At 49.0% G+C, this 16,944-nt stretch overlaps 1 protein-coding gene and 1 long non-coding RNA gene across 28 annotated transcripts in view; one reads left to right on the top strand and one right to left on the bottom strand.

The window, feature by feature from the left end:
* Positions 1–16,944, bottom strand: part of MEGF11 (multiple EGF like domains 11) — a 422,037-nt gene that overhangs the window by 369,788 nt on the left and 35,305 nt on the right. Inside the window, exon 1 of one of the 27 annotated variants that reach the window (XM_009210440.4) lies at positions 10,601–10,768. The exons of 25 other annotated variants lie outside the window; for them this stretch is intronic. The gene's annotated coding sequence lies outside the window, so the exon portion shown is untranslated. Of the gene's footprint in view, positions 1–10,600; positions 10,769–16,944 lie in introns of those variants that run through there. One more of the 27 variants, XM_003901085.5, reaches the window with a different exon arrangement.
* Positions 7,398–15,863, top strand: LOC108586745. The gene is made up of 2 exons (XR_002523613.2): positions 7,398–7,480; positions 15,739–15,863. It is a non-coding gene; the product is annotated as an uncharacterized LOC108586745 (long non-coding RNA).

Here is a 16,944-nt window from a genome sequence, read left to right as displayed (position 1 = left end):
TATACAAACTTTAAGCCCTACCCTGCCTACCCCCTTCTACATACACACACACACTCAAAAAGAAAAGTGCTTTTCAGAGCAAAGAATGAATAAGTGTTCTCACTTCCTGCCATTAACTCACCTTGTCACTCTGGGCAAGGTACCTACCCTCCGGATCTCAGTTTCCCCTTTGCCCCTGAGAGGCAGGAGAAGCTCATTCCTGAGGCTGCTGCCCTGCCCCACCCTGAGTGCTCCCTGACAGTACAAGGGTCCCAGGTTGACGGTTGCCCGTGGGGTTTCCCAGAACTGTCCCCTGGCGTTGAGGACTCCCTGCTAATGCTGGGATCAGAGAGGGGCTAAGGCCTAGGCCCTGGCCAGGGAGGCAGGACAAGGTCAGGCCAGCCCCAGGGTGAGGACTCACCCATCACCCTTGGACCTCCATCCTGCCAACCTGAAACACTCTCCATCCATTTGGTAACTTGAACATCCAGGGATGCAGAAGGAAGGCCAGCTGGGAGAAGAGGCAATCTTAAAATATAGCAAGGCCATGATCACTGGAAGTGAGCTGGAAGAGTTGTGAGATGCCAAATTGTTGATTTTGAGTGTATTTTAGGGCCTCAGACTCCCTTTCCAAATTAATATTCATGGAGACTGGCATGCCATTTATTTGCATATGTAGATTGTTGCTCATCCTCTGCAGGAGGAGAAAGAGTTTTGGGGTGTTTTTATTTATTGTATTTATTTTAAGCATGGATGATAAACCAGGCAGGTCAGGCAGGGGAAGGACAGGAGTAGGTTTTAAATAATGTTTGCTCTGAGTAAAGATAGGCCCTAAGTCACCTCTACCTTGACCTGCAGAATCAATTCCAGAACAGTCCTTCAAAGGTCATACCATGAAGCCCCTACCTCAGGAAGCATGGCGCCCTCACGTGGTCCCACACAGCCTCTGGAAAACCAAGCCTGTTGTCACTCGAGGTTACTAACCATCGGGAGGCAGGCATCAAGTCGGGGTGTGACTTGGTGCAAGTCACTTGAACTCTTTAACACCCTGTTCTGAGGACAATAACCTGCTCTACAAAGTTGTTGTAAGACACAGTCTAGAAAATACATGCACCTGAAAAGTGCCTGCTCAACTGCGAGGCCCTAACAATGGTGGCCCTTGTTATGATCTCACACCTCATCTCTCCCGCAGTAAACATCATCCACTCCTCCCAGGCACCCCCAAAGAAGGTTCTATGTCCTGCCCACTGTCATCCAAGGCCTTCTGGAGACCTGAGGCCCATTAGTAAGTCCTCTCCTGCTCTTTACTGGCTCTACCCCTCTTTTCTGCACCAAGGAGCACATCTTACCTGCTCCACCAGAAAGCTCAGAGTCCACTGCTAGAATCCAGAGGTTCCTGAATTATTCCAAAGTCCTGGGGATGCAGCAAAGCAGTGCGGCACAGTGGGACACAAGGAAAAAGAGACTGGGAGAACAGGCACCCACAGGTAGGGAGAACTTCAGGAAGATGTATGCAATAGAAAACATAGAGGAAAGAAGATGACCCTGCCCCTCACTACTCTCCAGCTGGCTGAGTGAGCATGGAAAGCCACCCAACTCTCCCAGAGCCACGCTTTCCTCATCTGCAGGATAATACCAAGAATCCCGGCTTCACTGGATGGTTGCAAGGCTCAGTTAAAATCTTTCCTAAAAATCACCTAAAGTAGTGCCCAGCACAGAGCAGGAATTCATTAAATTTAGTCCCTTCCCCCAACTGAGGTTAAGAAAAAAGGGTGAAGATTAACTGATTTATCAGGTAAATAATCTATTCCTATGATTTATTAATTCAATAAATACTGAAGTACTATGTGCTTGCTGGCCACGACCCTGGGTATAAAGACAGATACATCCTCCCCTACTGCCTTGGGTCCCAGGGGTCTTATATCCAACTGGGAAGACAATAAACATAGTAATAAAATGTTATCAATGACAACAGCAGTATATTAAGTACCAAATTTGTGGTGTGGGCAATAATTGCTACAGAAGTTCACGGGAGGGAAAGATCAATGCTTGGATATCACTGTGGGCTCCAGTAGTGAGGGGAGGTCACCTGAAGATGCAGGACTAACACTGGTCTTAAAGGAAAGGGTGATTTGGATTAAACACAGGGAAAGACAGAACTTGAAGCTGAGTCAGCCATAATGGTGAGTCCCAGCAGTGAGCAAGTAGGGACTGGGGAGGCAGGATGCAGGCAGATTGTTGAGACTTTCAACTGTCTATTTGAGGAAATTGGGCTGCATCTGGTAAGTGCTATGGGAAAAAAATACGTAAGGTAATCAGTTGATTAAAACAATGTTTTAGGTCAGGCTCACTCCGGTAATCCCAGCACTTTGGGAGGGCGGTGTGGGAGGATTGCTTGAAGCCAGGAGTTTGAGACCTACCTGGGTAATATAGGAAGAGCCATCTCCACAAAAAAGGAAAAAAAAAAAATAGCCAGGTATGGTGGCATACACCTGTGGTCTCAGCTACCCTGGAGGCTGAGGCGGGAAGATAGCTTGAGCCCAGGTGTTCAAGACTGAAGTGAGCTATGATCGCACTGCTGCACACCAGCCTGGGCAACAGCATGACCCTGTCTCCAAAAACAAATAAACCAAAACCAATGCTTCAGTATGATTTGAAGGGGAAAGAGATGAGAGGCTGGAAAATGGCTTCCACAGCAACATACGAGATTTGCAGCCATGAATTCTGGACTCACTGCAGAGACTCTACTCCTCAGTAGAATTTATAAAAACTATCCCATTTACAGAACCCCCATAGACTATTCCCAAAGACACAAGTCCCCACACACACCCATGCACTATGCTCTGAGGATGGCAGAGTAGGAGGCAGTGCCATCACCCGACATGAGATGGAGAGGACCTGAGCAGAGAGGATTTCTCACGTCAGAAGGGAGAGAACATATCCAAGAAACATCCTAAAACCAAAAGGCAGCCAGGCACGGTGGCTCACGCCTGTAAACCCAGCACCTTGGGAGGCCGAGGTGGGTGGATCACCTGAAGTCAGGAGTTCGAGACCAGGCCAACACAGTGAGACCCTGTCTCTACTGAAAATACAAAAGTGAGCCATGCACGGTGGCGCATGCCTGTAATCCCAGCTACTCAGAAGACTGAAGCACAAAAATTGCTTGAACCCAAGAGGCAGAGGTTGCAATGAGCAGAGATTGTCACGCCATTGTACTCCAGCCTGAGTGACAAGAGTAAGCCTCTATCTCAAAAATAATTAATTAATTAATTATTTTTAAAAAGGCAAGTCAATGCTTGAGTATTGCAAGCAGAGTGTATGGATTGGGGGCGGGGGTACATGCTCAGGTTTTGAGCCCAAACATCTGGGAAGGTGGTTTGCCAGCAACAAAAGTGAAGAATCCAGAAGGGGAGATGACTTGAGAGGTGAGAAAACATTAGATTTCAGTTTAGGCACACAGGTTTAATGATGGCAGCCAGGCATTCAAATACTGCTTTTAATAATAATAGTATCTGCCCAGTGCAGTGGCTCACGCCTGTAATCTCAGCACTGTGGGAGGCTGAGGTGGGTGGATTGCTTGAGCCCAGGAGTTCAGGACCAGCCTAGGCAATATGGCAAAACCCCATCTCCACCAAAAATAAAAATAAAAATAAAAATAAATTAGCTGGGCATGGTGGCAACACCTGTAGTCCCAGCCACCTGGGAGGCTGAGGTGGGAGAATCATTTGACCCAAGGAGGTCAAGGCTACAGTGAGCTAAGATTGCACCAGTGCACTCCAGCCTGGGCAACAGGAGTAAGATTCTATCTGAAAACTAATAATAATAATAATAATAATATCTAATCAGGAGTTGAAACGTGGCTTGAGACATGGAGACTGATGGGCCATCCAGGACTGGAAACCAGGAATCTAGGGCTGGCAAGGGAATCACTGTGACCTCCCTCCCAGAATCATGCTGGTCAGTACTGACCATATTTGGACTGAGTATCAAAGCCACTGTGATTGTAGAGACATGATTTTTATCTTGACCAAATGGTCCCATTTTACCACTGAGAAAAAACAGAAAAAGCAAGAGGAAGCAAGTTGGGCAGAAAGATTTTATAACCTATCCACACTTAAGTGCTGGAGTTTCAGTATGAGCCATGAACCACCTCCTCCAGGAAGCCTTCCCTAGCTACTATGGCTCCCATTGATGTCATGCTCCTCCTTTAATAGTGGGTCTGCAAGTCATGATTATTTATTCTCCAGTTCTGTTCTCCATTTGATGATCTTGATGGTCTAGTCCTCACATGTCCCCTGCATTAGATGATTATAAATTCTTTGATTCAGAGATCAATTTACAAATAATCTTCCACTCTCTTGTACTAATCAAGTATAATTATGGTGCTAATTCAGATTTATCTTCCCAATAGATCTCCACCCTAGGTTCAGTAAACTGGGGCACAAGAGGTGAAAAACAGGGCTTAAAATCAGTAGAAAGATAATTCAAGCCCATTTCTTGAGCTCTATGGCAGCCACTGTTAGTTGCTCCTTTCACCCTTTCAAAAGAATCCTAATTTTGATCCTCTCTGAGGCCCAATACACAAATCAAGATTGTTCTAGGCCAAGCCAGGTGCTGTGGTGCGCATCTGTGGTCCCACCTATTCAGGAGGCTGAAACAGGAGGATCACTTGATTCCAGGAGTTTGAGGCTGCAGTGAGCTATGACAGCAGCACTGCACTCCAGCCTGGGCAAGAGAGGGAGATCCCTTTAAAAAAAAAAAAAAAAAAGATTGTTCAACCAGGCATGGTGGCTCATGCCTGTAATCCCAGCACTTTGGGAGGCCGAGGCTGGCAAATCACCTGAGGTCAGGAGTTCGAGACCAGCCTGACCAACATGGAGAAACCCTATCTCTACTAAAAATACAAAATTAGCTGGGCATGGTGGCGCATGCCTATAATCCAGCTACTCAGGAGGCTGAGGCGAGATGGTGCCAGCCTGGGCAATAAGAGCAAAACTCCGTCTCAGAAAAAAAAAAAAAAAATTGTTACAGATCAATTACAATGATTCCCTTCTCTTGCCTGTGGTTGGCTTAGGCATGACATATGATTCAGAATTCTGGCCAATAAGACAAAAGTGAAAGTCTGCTGAGGGGCTTCTGGGTAAGGCTCCCTCCTGCCTTTTCTGCCTCTGCTCATGATGGTGAGGATATAACACCTGGAACTGTTGCCACCATCTTGTGATCTTAGAAACAGGAAAGATGAAAAGCATCGGGATCTTTGATGATGCTGTTGAACCACTGAAAGGACCAACTATAGGGCAGATACAGCCCAGACTTCTTGTTATGGGAGACACTAAATTCCTTACTGTTTCAGCACATTGAATTCAGCTTCTCTGTCACTTGCAGCCTTCATGCCCACTCCAATGAAGGGTTTTTGTTACAATGGATACCTGAGCTAACCACTATCATTATGAAAGATATATAACTAGTAAAAGTCCTGGCCCCTGCCCTCATGGTGCCTGTCCCAAGATTGCGCATTCAGTAAGTATTCAATCTATATTTGATTAATTGATCTTCCCCTTGCTCACCAGGTACAGGGCATATATTCCCTGAAAGCATCTTTCTTCCCTTTACTAATCCTCACTGATTATCTTTAAGTTCAGCCTCACATGTTGACTGTGGTCTCAACATTACTGACCAGGTCCTTCTCCATGATCTCCTCCCACCTCTGAGGATCAAACTAAAAGCAAGGTACTTACATTTGGCCCAGAGAGACCATCAGCGAAACTCCTCATTCCTAAATATTTGTTCTTTGAAATGTCTTTTTCAATTAGATCTCACCCAAATGTTTGAGAGTCAGGCTGAATTCCAACTTCCAGCTCCAGAACAGACACGTTGAGCCTGCATAATTACTGCAGCCAGCTTTGTTGGCTATAAAAACATGGATTTTTGCTCCCTCTCAACTATAAAATAATCAATAAATAGAATCCAGATGAAAAATGCTGGCGTTTAGGAGAACAACTGCTTTATGGTTCTTTTCTTTTGGGTCTAATTAACACTTTGGGGATAAAGTATGCTGTTACATTTACCCGGTCAGCTAAGTTGAAACCCAAACTCTCCTCTTCCTGCTGAGATACAGCTTCATATCAGAAATACAGGAAGACAGAGAGACAGAGTTTCAAAACATTTTGAGATGCTCAACAAACAGACCTGTGAACCTGTGATGTGGACTTCATTCAGCCCCTCTCTGTTCACACTGGCTATTCAGTTGTTGTTTGCTCCCCCTGCACAATTCGTTAAGAACACATTGCACAGTTACTGTCAAATGAAACACAGATAGTCCCATTAGCAGGAGAAGCAATCTCTCTGACTTTCAGTCTTTTAATGAAGAAGACATGTTTTTTTGGACAATGACCACCCAGGCCATGAAAGTTTCATGAGGGGCTTCGGAGTGGATGACACCTTTTCAATTATAACACTGCTATAATAAACCCCCACAGAGCCACCAGGCATGGAATCTACATCCAATACACAACACCTATTTATTCCCTAATTATATTGCAATATATTCTCTGTGTGTGTGTGCTGATGAAGATAAAATATTCTTTTAATTCTATGGCCTCCTGGGGGTGAGGGGGAGGGGATGTACATAGAAGGATATACATAGCAAGTCCTGTGAGCTCCTGGAGCTAAATCACAGCCTTCGTTCCAGGCTCCCCTATCTTATAATCTCAAAAAATCATTCACTTTCCCTTGTTCTACCACATTGGTTCTCAAAGCGTGGTCTCTAGAACTAGAGAATCAGCATCACCTAGGAACTTGTTTAGAAATGCAAATTACTGGACCCACTCCAGACCCGTTGAATCAGAAACTTGGGAGTGTGGACTAGTAACCTGTGTTTTCACAAGCCCTCCACGCTGAAATCTGATAATCACTAGTGTGCAAGGAAGAAATGTTTTTCTAGGAAGAAAAGAGCAGCATTTTAAATTGAATCCTGTATCAGGGAACACCTGGATTCTATACGGGCTGGGCCCCTCTTACTGCACAGCTGTCCCAGTCTACAGATTCAGGGCTCCATTTACCCATCTGTACAGTGGGGCTCCAGAGCATGCCAAACAGCTGTGGATGCTGGAATTTAAGAGGCACATGGTTACCTGGCACCAGTCTCTATGGATACCTAGCAAGATCATAGTTGCCAACACTCACCAGCTCCCTTCCTGGCAGAAGCTCTGTACAGCAGTTCTCCAATGTGGCATCTAAGGTCACCACTGCAGCTGCCTTTGGGTTACCCCTGGCAACCAGGAGCTGGGGTCATGGAAGCCCACAGAATCTCCAAATCTCATAGCCAACAACTTCAAACCTTTCACCTTGGAGCCTTAAACCACTAGAGGGGAGGTTCAGAATTCTCTATTGTATTGTCCCATTTCAGGACTTCTTCAGACATAATTTGTGTATTTGCCTCTGTTCTATGACTAGACTTTAAGCCTATGGAGGATACAGCCTAGAATGTCAACATCACAAGGTATGGGACTCTTCCTGTCTGATTCATCGCCGTATCCCAGGGGTCTAGCCCAGTGCCTGGCACAAAGAAGGAGCTCAAGAACTATTTGCTGATTGCATGTTCCTGCCTTTCATAAGTTCGGAACACTGAAGTAGCTAAAAGTTATGGTTAGGAAGGAGCAAAAGAGCTGGGCGCGGTGGCTCACTGTAATCCCAGCACTTTGGGAGGCTGAGACAGGCAGATCGCTTGAGGTCAGGAGTTTGAGACCAGCCTGGCCAACATGGCAAATCCTCATCTCTACTAAAAATACAAAAATTAGCCTGGCATGGTGGTGCACACCTGTAGTCCCAGCTACTTGGGAGGCTAAGGCAGGAGAATCACTTGAACCCAGAAGGCAGAGGTTGCTGTGAGCCAAGATTGTGCCACTGCACTCCAGCCTGAGTGAGAAAGTGAGACTCTGTCTCAAAAAAAAAAAAGAGAGAGAGAAGGGGCAAAAGAATGAGAATGATTGAAACCCCTGGGAATGATGAGAAAGAAGAAAAGAAGCAAAAGCCAGAAAATAGCCCCTCTGACCCCACCACCCTTGGCTCATGGGGCACTGACTTGCCAGCCAATTGCTCACCTTAAGTGTAGGCCTAGAAGTCCCTTGGGACCAGGTTCTGCGCTTGAGCTCTGAGCAACTGGCTCTTCTAACTTCCCTAGTGATTCTCACTCAAAGGCCCAGTGCTCACTGGCCCTGACAGTGCTGTGCTTTGACCAGCCTCTTAATCAGCTTTCCTGCCTCCTTCTTAGGACTCAAGCCCTGTATCCTGACAACCCTCCTTCCCCAACTGGAAACCTACCTATCAGCTCCTAATCTTGCCTTCTCCAGGGACTATCCCAAAACCACCCCTCCTGAAGTGATTTCACCTGAGAATGTCTACATGCACTCACTTCCTTGACTACAAAACAATGGTTTCTCTTTCCCTATGAGTTGCACCTGACGGGGCTGAGCCCTGTGTGTGGGCTCCATTTACCCCCAGAGCCCGGTGCAGGGACAGAACAGGTACACAACAAACTGTCACATGAGTGATTTATCCTGGGAGATACTCCCAGCACAGCACCTAACCCGAAAATCCAGAGACAGGTCCTCTGCCTCTAACCACACACACACTCAGCCCTCAAGCCTGTCAAGGATGTGCAGTGGCCTGACTGGGAACACCTGCCCTGTGCGAAGAAAGCAATAAAGTTAGTGTGGACTACTAGAAAAGGCCCTGACCCGGAAGTCAGGAGACTTGGTTTACCTACTCTTCCTCCCGTATAGCAGCTCTAAGCAAGTCCTTTCAATTCTCTGGACCTCAGTTTGCTGATCTGTTAGTGGGAGGAAGTGGCGAGATTGCAGTCCTAGACCTCGAATTTCTAGCGGCTTAAACAAAATGTGAGCACCGGAGAGAGCTGATGCATGGTGTGCACCAGGAAAATCCGCCAGAGAAGCAGAGGATGCTCAACGTCTGCTCAGCGCCCTCGGGGCACCCCGCCCAGTCTGCAGGGAGTGACGGCAGAGGGACCCTCTCCGGAAAGCCTCGAGGTTTTGGCACCACTAAACCCCCTAAACCTCTCAAGAGAATCTCCCGACAGCACTCCAACAAAGAGGGCTGCTGGGCCGGGGCTCCGCTGGCTCCGAGAAGCCGCAGAGGTCGGCGAATCCTGCGCCTCCGACTCCGGGAGCTAGCAGGACGGAGTCCCCTGCAGGTTTCGAATGCCTCAGCCGGCCGCCGCGGGTTCTCCCCAGCTCTCCCCCGCCAGGCCGGGGCTTTAACCCTTGTTGCCCCAGCAGAGCGCCGGAGGGGCGCTGGTGCCGGTGCGCGAGGACCCCAACCCGAGCAAGCCGAGATGGCCGGGAGCCCAAACCATCCCAAAGGTCTCCTCCAACCCGCCGCAGACCCTGTTCTCTCGGCTCTTGGAGGGATGGAAAGTGGGTGATCCTGAAGCGGAGCCACTTTGAAATATTTTTCCGGAGAACATGACCACCCGGGAGACAGTCACACTGGCCTCGCAGCGCGGGTTGCGGGGCACGGATCCCAAGACGCGGCTGCCGCGGGATGGAGCCCGCGAGTCCAGGTCCGGGAGAAGCCGCCTGGGCTCGGGGCTTCCGGGGACTGCCACGCCGAGGCTCGGCGCTCCCGGGCTCAGGACAGGGACGGCTGCGTCCCACTCACGGACCTTGACGCCCGCGAGGAGCGATTCTGCCTATTTTTGAGTAGTATTTTTTCTAACAAATTAGGAAAATAAACCAAGTCCAGGAGGAAGACGGCTGCGCTCGGCAGCTCCAAGGAGCCACAACCACCACCCATTTCCCCACCTCCAACACTACCGCCCACGGCTGAGCGAGAAGTTGGGAACTTCGGGACCACGCTCCAGGCGCGCGCAGAGAGTGACTTGCTTCTCCTTTAACTTTGGGAGCCAGGGTCGCAGCCTAGGGCAGGAAGATTGTCCTGGGAGCCAACCAACAAGGCCGCCCAGGTCCTGGACTTCCCGGAATAGAGTAACGGCGACGGGATGAGAAAGAAATAGGGGGATACACGTTCCGCCCCTCTTCTCCCAAAAGCAAAAGCGTGCACGGCACCTGCTGGGGCTTGGCGGCCGCAAGGCGCAAGGGCGGCCGCCGCCGAAAACCTGCTGCATCCCCGCAGGCTCTGCGTCCCGACCCCGGCGGGGAAGGCGCCAGTGTAGTGAGTGCAGCCGGCACACTCTGGGCGGCTTGAGAGCGGAGTCCCCAGACTCAAGGGGGCGGACGGGCGCCCTCCCCGGGACACCCGCGCCTCGCCGCTGCTCTCGGGTCTTCCCCCGCACGTGGAGGCGCCGCGGACACTGCATCCCGACTGCGGCCGGAGGGCTGCGCCTGCCCATACTGAGACGCCTCACGTCCTGCCGGACCCCCTGGCTCTCCCGCAACCGCCAGCATCCACCTCCTCCCCGTGCCAAACTCGGCTTCGGCAGCCCGGACCCGGGCAGGGCGGCCGGGGGTCCGCGCAGCTGGTGGAAAGTTAGTCGTGGGGCTGCAAAGTCCCCTCCCCAAGGCCGGAACCCCCACCCCCGCGTCCCCTGGTGCCCCCGGCGTCCGAGGCTCCGCGTCCTCGCGGTCCCCACCGAGCCACCTACCTGCTCCCGCGGCCGGCCCAGGGCTCGGCCGGCCAGTCGCGCGGTCTTGTCCTCCGGTGCCCGAGCCTGGCCAGAGCGCCAGGCAGGAGCCGGGGGCCGCGAGCAGCCAGAAGCCGGGCGGCTGGCAGCGGGCACCAGGAGCGACTGAGCGAGCGAGCGAGCGGGCGGGCGGCTGGAGCCGCGGCGGCTGCTGCCGAGCCTGCCCCCACCCTCTTGGTCCCTCGGCCCCTCCCTCTCCTTCCCTCCCAGCCTCCCTCCTCCCGGCTCGCAGCTCCCTCCCTCCGCTCTCCCGCACACCCCCCTCATTTTTTTCCTCTTTCTCTCTCTTTGGTCCTTTCAGACCCTGCTGTTTCGCGCGCGCTCGTTCGTTCTTTTTCCTGTCTTCAGCCTCTCTCTTCAGCTTGCCTTTGGATTCCCCTTTTTCTCCGATTCATCCCTTTCCAGCATCTCACCTCCCTCCTCCCCACTTTCGTTCTTTTGCTTATTTATCTTGCTCCCTCTTTTTCTATTTTCTGTTTTCTCCTCCTGCTAACCTTCTCGCGAGTCTACTCCCCTTTCTCTTCCCTACTCCTCCTTTCCCTCCTGGGGGAGCGGAACGGACTGCGCGCCTCCTCCTCTGTGCCCTGGATGGGAGATCCCGGGGATGGGGCTGGGGGTCTGGGGGTTAAAGGGAGCCAGGGGCACCCCCAGGCCGTGCTCCTAACTGGCCGAGGACCGAGAGGGATGGGCAGGGCCGGAGACAGGGATTCAAGACAGGTGCTCGAGAAACGTCTGGGCCAGGAAAAAGGCAAGAAAAGCAAAGAACTCAAAATGTTAAGACCCAAGTCGGGCTGAGCCGTGCCTGGTGAGATGAGGAAACTGAGACCCAAAGAGAAGAGGGCAAGGAACTTGCCTTGCCGAGGTCTACTCCAGGCAAGGTCGAGACGCCCACCGCTCCTGGTGGAGTGGTACTGGACTCCTGCGCTGATGAGGGAAGTGCGAGGGTGCCTGAGGCCGGTCAGCTCGTTCCCGTCCCTTTGCCTGCTTTTGCGCCCAAGTCCCCGGGGCCATGGGGAGGAAGCCTTCCCCTTCTGCTATAGCACCTGGGGCCACCTGGCTGCCCCGCGACACTCCTAGTGAGGCCAAGCCAGACGGGGGTAAAGACCTGGCTCTTAAGAGTGGTGCGGGGAACCCCCTTTCCTCCACCTCCTACCCCGCTCCAGGAAATGTGGGCTGACTCCCGCTTACACGTGATAGGAGTGGTGGAAGGGTCCTTTGCTAGTGGGGTTTGCCTTCTTTTGTTCTTGAACTAAAACCGTAGCGGAAAGGCCCAGGGTTGGAAAGGTGGTTATACACACCTAGGGCGATGAATTTTTGCGAATAAAACAGGCCTAATGCCTGAGACTGGGAGCTGTGTGTCTGTCCGCGAGTCTGAGCACCTAGCCCTCCCGGGCCATTCTGGGTCTGATGGGGCAAGTCCCTCCGCTAGAAGCTTTTTCTGGCACTTCCTCATTTCAGCCCAGTGGAGTCCGGAGGAGAGACGTGGGGTCTCCTTTCCCATGGAGTCCACCTGCGGCCGGACACCACCAGGATTCTCCTAGTTCCACCCCTAATTTCTGGGGCCAGAGTTTGTTCTCCTGCTGTGGTACACAACCAGAAGCAGAACCTCCGCTCAGCCCCTGGGTAAAAATCTACTTTGGGGTGCCGGCAAAGCTCTGCACAAATATTTTATTCATTCCTCTCTTTGGGATATCAAATCAAGTCAATAAAGCCCGGCCTGGGCCTCTGTGGTTCACACCACAAAACCAGAAGAAGCATCTGCCTAAGGCTGAGACTCGAGTGGAGCACATGAAGTGCTCACCCTCAGAGTCTGCAACTGAGGGTGAGCGCCTCCTTAAATTCTCCCCTCAGAGCCTCCCTGCCTCACCCTAATCCCGACTGCAGGCAAATCTGAGGGCTGCTGTTCACCAGCTGTCTGGCCTTGGTCCATGGCTGTCCCCATGCTGGCATTATTTCCCCACCTGACTATGAAGAGGCTGAATTCGATGTTCTCTAAGATTTTCTCCAGCTCTGAGGTGCTACAGTTTGTGGGTATCATAGATGCCAAATTTGTATGCCTGCTACACTGCTTACTAACTGTGACACTGGGCAGTCACTTAACCTGTTTCCCTATCAGTAAAATGGGAATGATGATAGTGCTGTGAGCTGTGTGAGGATTAAACCACATAATGCACCGAAGCACAGTTCCTGACACAGAGTAGCACTTGACTACTGTGAGCAATTAATACTGCACAAGGTAGGGTTTTGCATATCTTTCCTTCATCTTCACATTCCCATTTTCATTATGAGTTGCGATCCCCACCATGCCCCACAACCCTCCCTCTACCTGGTAGCCATCCACTTATAAGTCTCAGACTTCAGTTCTGATAGGTTTGGGAAGGTAGACAGGTCTTCCCATCTCATCCCATCTCAATGAGCAATAAATAGGAAGCAACTCCCACCCTCTTCTCTCACACACTCACACCTGCCGGGCTTGAATTGTGTGTCTGAGGATTGCTGGCCCCTCCACGCTGGGCTAGGGATTGTCTGGTTTTCTGCCACACTCTAAAAAGCCACACCGATCTATAAAGCTGCACCTTCCCTACCCAGATGGCAAGGCTCCAAGGACACATGTCCCAACAGAGCCAGAAACACTTTTAGCAAACATCTCTGAAGTTGGCTGGGGGTCATGTTAGAGCCCATGATCCATCATTCATTTGTCAGTCTCTGAGTGCCTACTTACAGGAGGCGCCACTCTGCACAGCCCACTGCCATATCCACCTTCAACTGGCTGCAACAAGTTCATTTTGGAAGCTATGCCATCTAAGGCCAGGCTACTCATTGAAGGCCATGAGATAAAAATCCACAATTCTATGCTATAAACCCTGCTATCAAAAAGTTTACATACCTGGTTGATGTTGCCAGAAAAAAAAAAAAAAAAAAAAAAAAAAAGGAGCAGAAGCAGAGTAGGGGACCTGGAAGAAGAAGCCTGAGTTCAAATCCTTGGCTCTGTCATGTGTTAGCTATATGACCACAAGCAAGTGCAATTGCACGCTCTGCACACTTTGGCCTGGACAGGGGTGAGAAGTAAGGAAGCCAAAACTCCGGTGACTAAGGTGAGAGGATCTCCTCCTCTTAGAAATAAATTATCTGGGCCGGGCGCGGTGGCTCAAGCCTGTAATCCCAGCACTTTGGGAGGCCGAGATGGGCGGATCACGAAGTCAGAAGATCGAGACCATCCTGGCTAACCCGGTGAAACCCCGTCTCTACTAAAAAATACAAAAAACTAGCCGGGCGCGGTGGCGGGCGCCTGTAGTCCCAGCTACTCAGGAGGCTGAGGCAGGAGAATGGCGTAAACCCGGGAGGTGGAGCTTGCAGTGAGCTGAGATCCGGCCACTGCACTCCAGCCCGGGCGACAGAGCCAGACTCCGTCTCAAAAAAAAAAAAAAAAAAGAAATAAATTATCTGAAGGCTAGGACACTGGACAGAGTGTCCAAGGCTCAGACCACAATGGTCTTTCCTTCAATCAAGTGTGCAGGCAGGGAATTCTCTTTGTTTTCCTTCTCTCTCCCTCCATTCCTTGATGAGAGATCACCTTTCCCTCTCTATCTTCCTGCAGCACTCTGACTCAAAGCCCCAAGCAGGAATACCCACAAAACGAACCCAGGGATGGCTGGAATTTGTTGAATGACTGAACGATTTCGGAACTTGTGGGGTCTTTGAAAACTTCAAGTGGTACACAGTACGTCAGGGTGCTTGAGAGGGGAATGTCTCCCTCCCCACCAGACTCTAACATATTTGGGGTCAATGCCATGTCTTATTTACCTTCATATATGATACAAAGCCTAGCATAGGGCCTTACCTTGTTAAAAGAATAAGTAAAATATCTACAATTTATTAATAAGATGCACACATGGTATCATTTAAACTTCGTGACAATTCTGTATAGTAGGCACTATTCTTTCCCTTTTACAGAGGAAAGACTGAGGGCCAAAGAAGGTAACTTGCCCTAGGCCACATAGCCAGTAAATGACAGAACCTGAATTTGAACTCAAGGTTGTTCTAAGCTCTTTTCTCGATGCTGTAGTGTCTTGCACTATGGGACTGGGACTTAGGTAAGGCAACCTAGGGAGGCATTCACTCTCAGGAGCCGAATGCACATACACAAATCTGAAAGTAACCTTAGAAAAATGCCCCCAAAGCGTTATCGAGAATTTTGGGATCCCTGTGGTCCTAGCCATCAATGAGGTGCAGAGAAGAAACCATTGCACAACTGCGTTACATCTGCTGATAGAACATACACTGATGCAATATACACCAGACACATCTGCAAATATACCCACACACAACAATCCTGCCTGATGCACAAATTACTGGGAGATGACAACCCAACACACCTACACACACAGCAACACAACCGAAACATCCCCTTGCACATACAAATATAACACAATTCCTGCACTCTTAAAAACAGGGGCGGGAGGCAGAGGATCAGAATAAGACCCAGTGGCATGACTCTTTTCACAAGCTTTTTATGAACCCACAACCACCAATCGAAGTCTTGATTAACTTGGTTGTATTTATTAAATCGTGTTCAATATTTAATAACTTTGAATATGGATTGAATATTTAATGAGATTGGTGGAGATCTATTTGTGTATAAACGTCAGAAGTGCCAATTGCTTTGAATTGAGAATTGAGTCTGTGACTCATTCTCAGTAGCTGGTACTGGAGATCTCTCCATTCTACATTTTCATGGATTTATTTAAATTATAGGTTATCATCATGACATTATGACACTATTTATTATGATGCTCCACTATTATAGCATTATTAGGCCATCCCAGAAAATGTGGCATTAGATACTGAATTTCCTTGCATCCAGTAAAACCTGGATTGGGGTCTCTTGGTCTCCTTCCTCCATGTTTACTAGGAAAAGGGGCCAAATACGACACTGTGAAATGCATGCTGTCTTAAGCCCTCAATCCTCTCACAGGCACAAGATGATCTGGAAGCAATTTCTGTGTTGTGCTTTGTCCAAGACCAATCTGTCCAAAAGAAGAAACTCTACTTTGTGGACTGAAGACAAGCAACATGAATTTCTGAAACTTTTTTTACAGAAATAAGAGAATCTGATGCAAAATGCAATTTTCAGAGGCATCATGGGGATTCGTGAAAGTCCTTGGAAGATTTGAGATTCAGGAACTCAATGAATAAATTTAACTATCCATAAGTGTGGATTTTACATAAGGTACAGTTATATATTAATGATGTTCTCTGGCTAGTAAGTAATTATAAAATGTGGTTTGTTAGGGGTCAAAGTTAAATCACTGGAAATAGCCCTTGTGCCCCAGCAGGCTATTGCCTGGCAGTATACAGACTTGTTACTCACAAGAGCAAGCAAATGCATTCTCTATCAAATAACTCTCATCACTGACACACCTTTGTTATATTCTGATTTGCTTTGATTTGGGGTCCAAAGCAAATGTAAATAAATGCTACCAAAAGAAGAATAATTATAACACCACCATTAGGTGGAGAGTAGCCTTCTGACTGAAATCAATGTAATCATGCTTCTTGGATATTGTTATATATATATATTTATTTATACACATAGGGTATATGTGTATGAGTGTGTATATATATGTGTGTGTATGTATATATTATAAATATATATGTATATATGTATATACGTATATATGTATATATGTATACATACACACACACACATATACACACAGGGTCTCACTCTGTTGCCAAGGCTGGAATGCAGCGGTGTGATCATGGCCCAATACAGCCTCAAACTCCTGGGCTCAAGTGATGTCCCTGCCTCAGCCTCCTGGGTAGCTGAAACCACAGGAGTGGCTACCATGCCCAGCTAATTTTTTTTTTTGGTAGAGACAGGGTCTCACTATGTTGCCCAGGCTGCTGGTCTCAAACTCCTGGCCTCAAGCAATTCTCCCACCTCAGCCTCCCAAAGTGCTAGGATTAAAGGTCTAAGCCACCGTGCTCAGCCACTGTTTTCATTTTATTTGCAACAGATAATTAGAAAATTTTGCATCTCTAAACACTTTTCTTTCTTCTCCTCACCTTCAATACTCTACCAACTTTTAAATTAAATTCGACCTGATACCACACCAGTTTATTTGCCCATTCTGAATCCTCTATAGTGTTCTGGGTTTCCTGATTTTTTTTTTTTTTTTTTGAGACAGAGTTTGCTCTGTTGCCCAGGCTGGAGTGCAATGGTACGATCTCGGCTCACCACAATCTGCCTCCTAAGTTCAAGCAATTCTCTTGCCTCAGCCTCCCAAGTAGCTGGAATTACA

The sequence above is a fragment of the Papio anubis genome, chromosome 7, assembly GCF_008728515.1.
Source record: "Papio anubis isolate 15944 chromosome 7, Panubis1.0, whole genome shotgun sequence".
NCBI classification, from domain to species: Eukaryota; Metazoa; Chordata; class Mammalia; order Primates; family Cercopithecidae; genus Papio; species Papio anubis.
Note: the sequence above shows the minus strand (reverse complement) of the source record. Positions and strands in the feature narration are given on the sequence as shown.